The 5,000-nt window shown below is 51.7% G+C and overlaps 1 non-coding gene across 1 annotated transcript in view; it reads right to left on the bottom strand.

Moving 5' to 3' along the window:
• Nucleotides 1–546, bottom strand: part of LOC124589213 — a 1,910-nt gene extending 1,364 nt beyond the window's left edge. Inside the window, exon 1 of the ribosomal RNA XR_006976012.1 lies at nucleotides 1–546. This exon is cut by the window's left edge and continues 1,364 nt beyond it. This is a non-coding gene — a ribosomal RNA (small subunit ribosomal RNA).
• Between the last annotated feature and the right edge of the window lie 4,454 nt (nucleotides 547–5,000).

The following is a 5,000-nucleotide window of genomic DNA, read 5'->3' as shown; positions in this document are numbered from 1 at the left end:
ATTTAAAGTGTACTCATTCCGATTACGGGGCCTCGGATGAGTCCCGTATCGTTATTTTTCGTCACTACCTCCCCGTGCCGGGAGTGGGTAATTTGCGCGCCTGCTGCCTTCCTTGGATGTGGTAGCCGTTTCTCAGGCTCCCTCTCCGGAATCGAACCCTGATTCCCCGTTACCCGTTACAACCATGGTAGGCGCAGAACCTACCATCGACAGTTGATAAGGCAGACATTTGAAAGATGCGTCGCCGGTACGAGGACCGTGCGATCAGCCCAAAGTTATTCAGAGTCACCAAGGCAAACGGACCGGACGAGCCGACCGATTGGTTTTGATCTAATAAAAGCGTCCCTTCCATCTCTGGTCGGGACTCTGTTTGCATGTATTAGCTCTAGAATTACCACAGTTATCCAAGTAACGTGGGTACGATCTAAGGAACCATAACTGATTTAATGAGCCATTCGCGGTTTCACCTTAATGCGGCTTGTACTGAGACATGCATGGCTTAATCTTTGAGACAAGCATATGACTACTGGCAGGATCAACCAGGGAGCTGCGTCAACTAGAGCTGAGCAGCCGGCCGCCCGGGAGTGTGTCCCGGGGGCCCGCGCGAACACGCAAGCGTCCGCTCAATTATTCTGCAAACAGGAGGAGGCTGAGCTCCCCTGCACAATACACCTCGAAACCCTCTCAGGTCCCGGCGGCGCGCAGCGCCGTCCTAAGTACTTGGTCGGGTTCGAGAGAGGCGCAATCGCCCGGAGTTTGGCGAGTAGACGCTTTAGGTGCGACCACCCGTGCTCCCAACTGAGCTTGCCGCTGCCGACAGAGGCCCGGGAGCGTGCTGTCGTGGCATTGCCGGCGGGAGACAACACGCGCCACCTACGGTGACCGGCAGCTCCAACGCCAGCGCCACAGAAGGACAAAAGCCCCACTTGGGTGCCGAAGCGAACTCTCCCAGCACAGCGCACGCGCCAACACGTCCGCACAGCTGCGATACAAACCACCTGCGAGAACCGCAGAGGCGACCGAGCAGCAGACGGCGTCGCGGCGCCGAGCGCCGGGCGGCGGCGCATCCTCAGCGCACACAGTCCTCAATCGGACCAGCACACTGCAGATGTCCACCGCGCTTCGCACCGGGCCCGCGAGGACCTACTTTGGCCGCACGGCGCCGCGTGCAGGGTGCGCCGGCGCGCAGCTGCGCCGCCTGCCGCCTCCGTCGGCCGGCGCGCCTGCCACTGGCCGCCCCCACCAGCCGGCTGTAGCGCGTGCGCCCACGCACCGCGCGGCCAGCACGCCGGGAGGCCCCCCCTCACCGGCCGGGGACGGTCCCACCCAGCCACCGCCGCGTATCGCTTCACACCCAGATGCCATTCACGTTCGTGGGCATGGTGGGTATCGCTGGAACAACCGGTTGGTAGCTCAACCGATCGTCGCCATCACTGATTCACCTCTAGCGAGAACAACCGCACCACAACGGTTTACCAGTTGTTCATTTGCATAACGTCACCAGCAAACGTAGGCGTCCATCGCCATTTGCAAATTCAACGATTGTTGCATGCCTGTGTCAGGTGTCACGACACACTATGTCTGCCCACATACACGCAACAACATGTGCACGCTTCGCGAACACGTGGAAGGTGGCCCCCGTACGTATGCGATGTCCATTGCGCGAACGACTGTCAACCGGCCTCTGTCGCATGTCGCAGATGTGGAACGCAGTGCACCATGCTATCACGGTGTGTGAGAAGAGACGACTACGTCTGACAACACGCGCCACTACATCAACAGACGGCTCATGCTGATCGCCATCCAGGGCATACCACACTGCAATCCAGCTCTTATAGGGAGACGACACGTAGCTGAGTGCACAACATTTGGACCGCATGGTTCGCCGTTGTTGGCGCAGTCGTTGTACGGTCACATGTACCACGATGTATCATTCAGTACATGAGGACCAATGTGCAGTACAGTGTGTGATTTGGACGTACAACATCAGCGGACAGTTGACACAGGCCGTACCACAGCGTAGGCTAAGTGCTTCGCACATGCGAATGCCAATGAACAACTGCAAATGCCAATGAACAACTGCAAAGGGCATTGAGCATGTACGTCCTGCTGCCATCCACATTACAGTGTATAGCTGCAAGGTGTTTAACATGAAGCGATACACTGGGGACCGGGCAGTGCGAGTAGCAAACTATATTGCGGGGGTTGCAGTTAGGCAACACTACACTAATTTAACGCGTCGTATGACAATTACAGAGCAGGTTAAGGCCCAACGTGTGTTGGGTTAAGGCCCAACGTGTGTTGGGTTAAGGCCCAACGTGTGTTGGGTTAAGGCCCAACGTGTGTTGGGTTAAGGCCCAACGTGTGTTGGGTTAAGGCCCAACGTGTGTTGGGTTAAGGCCCAACGTGTGTTGGGTTAAGGCCCAACGTGTGTTGGGTTAAGGCCCAACGTGTGTTGGGTTAAGGCCCAACGTGTGTTGGGTTAAGGCCCAACGTGTGTTGGGTTAAGGCCCAACGTGTGTTGGGTTACGTTAAGGGGCAATGTGGGTTACGTTAAGGGGCAATGTGGGTTACGTTAAGGGGCAATGTGGGTTACGTTACGGCGCAATATAGGTTACGTTACGGCGCAATATAGGTTACGTTAAGGCGCAATATCGGTTACGTTAAGGCGCAATACAGGTTACGTTAAGGCGCAATACAGGTTACGTTAAGGCGCAATACAGGTTACGTTAAGGCGCAATACAGGTTACGTTAAGGCGCAATACAGGTTACGTTAAGGCGCAATACAGGTTACGTTAAGGCGCAATACAGGTTACGTTAAGGCGCAATACAGGTTACGTTAAGGCGCAATGCAGGTTACGTTAAGGCGCAATGCAGGTTACGTTAAGGCGCAATACAGGTTACGTTAAGGCGCAATACAGGTTACGTTAAGGCGCAATACAGGTTACGTTAAGGCGCAATACAGGTTACGTTAAGGCGCAATACAGGTTACGTTAAGGCGCAATACAGGTTACGTTAAGGCGCAATACAGGTTACGTTAAGGCGCAATACAGGTTACGTTAAGGCGCAATACAGGTTACGTTAAGGCGCAATACAGGTTACGTTAAGGCGCAATACAGGTTACGTTAAGGCGCAATACAGGTTACGTTAAGGCGCAATACAGGTTACGTTAAGGCGCAATACAGGTTACGTTAAGGCGCAATACAGGTTACGTTAAGGCGCAATACAGGTTACGTTAAGGCGCAATACAGGTTACGTTAAGGCGCAATACAGGTTACGTTAAGGCGCAATACAGGTTAGGTTAAGGCGCAATACAGGTTAGGTTAAGGCGCAATACAGGTTAGGTTAAGGTACGACATAGGTTAGGTTAAGGTACGACATAGGTTAGGTTAAGGTACGACATAGGTTAGGTTAAGGTACGACATAGGTTAGGTTAAGGTACGACATAGGTTAGGTTAAGGTACGACATAGGTTAGGTTAAGGTACGACATAGGTTAGGTTAAGGTACGACATAGGTTAGGTTAAGGTACGACATAGGTTAGGTTAAGGTACGACATAGGTTAGGTTAAGGTACGACATAGGTTAGGTTAAGGTACGACATAGGTTAGGTTAAGGTACGACATAGGTTAGGTTAAGGTACGACATAGGTTAGGTTAAGGTACGACATAGGTTAGGTTAAGGTACGACATAGGTTAGGTTAAGGTACGACATAGGTTAGGTTAAGGTACGACATAGGTTAGGTTAAGGTACGACATAGGTTAGGTTAAGGTACGACATAGGTTAGGTTAAGGTACGACATAGGTTAGGTTAAGGTACGACATAGGTTAGGTTAAGGTACGACATAGGTTAGGTTAAGGTACGACATAGGTTAGGTTAAGGTACGACATAGGTTAGGTTAAGGTACGACATAGGTTAGGTTAAGGTACGACATAGGTTAGGTTAAGGTACGACATAGGTTAGGTTAAGGTACGACATAGGTTAGGTTAAGGTACGACATAGGTTAGGTTACGGTACGACATAGGTTAGGTTACGGTACGACATAGGTTAGGTTACGGTACGACATAGGTTAGGTTACGGTACGACATAGGTTAGGTTACGGTACGACATAGGTTAGGTTACGGTACGACATAGGTTAGGTTACGGTACGACATAGGTTAGGTTACGGTACGACATAGGTTAGGTTACGGTACGACATAGGTTAGGTTACGGTACGATATAGGTTAGGTTACGGTACGATATAGGTTAGGTTAAGGTACACATTGTTGTAAGGAAAGGTTTAATGGGGGGCGGGGCGGGGCGGCCGGTTTGTTGATTGTGATTATAGTAAGTGGATGCCTGCGGCATCATCTGATTTGCCACGTCAGGATGCACCTTTGGCTCATGACAGGCGGCGCTCTCATTCCATGCTTGTGGCAGACCTGTGTCTTTCATTCCTGCCATTGTTTGTGTGCTGTGAGAGGAGGCAGTATTGTGATGTTGGGTGCACCCCTGTGTAGGACATGTGTGGGTGTTGGTGGCTTGGCTGAGCAATGGTGGTTGTCGGGTGGGTGGGATATTCTGTTTTCTGAGTGGACCTCCCAGTCTGGTTATGACAGTGTGGATTGTCTAATGTGGCGGAGAGGATGCACTGGGTGTTGTTCCATGCTGGTGCTTACATATTGTCTGTGTGCGTGTTACAGGCAGAGAGTAGTGCGTGATAAGGGTGTGTGGCTGACGTGTGGTTGTGATTGTGAGCAGAGTCTTTCAGCATGTATACGGACAGTTGTATACATTATCTGTATTCTGATGGCTCTATCTATTACTAATCAGCGCCGTGTATACGTTTAATCCGGTTCCAGTCGAAACTGTTGTATCTCTGTACATTAGTGACACGGCGAGCCCGCTATGTAGTTACTCGTCTCGGCAGCTTCCACCGGTGTATGGCAAATGATTATAAGGAATCAGTCTAGTCGTCAATACCGATGGTGTGACGTCACATGTCTGGGGTGGGGGACGCTGCG

The sequence above is a fragment of the Schistocerca americana genome, unplaced genomic scaffold (assembly GCF_021461395.2).
Source record: "Schistocerca americana isolate TAMUIC-IGC-003095 unplaced genomic scaffold, iqSchAmer2.1 HiC_scaffold_690, whole genome shotgun sequence".
Classification (NCBI taxonomy): Eukaryota; Metazoa; Arthropoda; class Insecta; order Orthoptera; family Acrididae; genus Schistocerca; species Schistocerca americana.
This window is presented reverse-complemented; position numbering and strand designations above follow the sequence as displayed.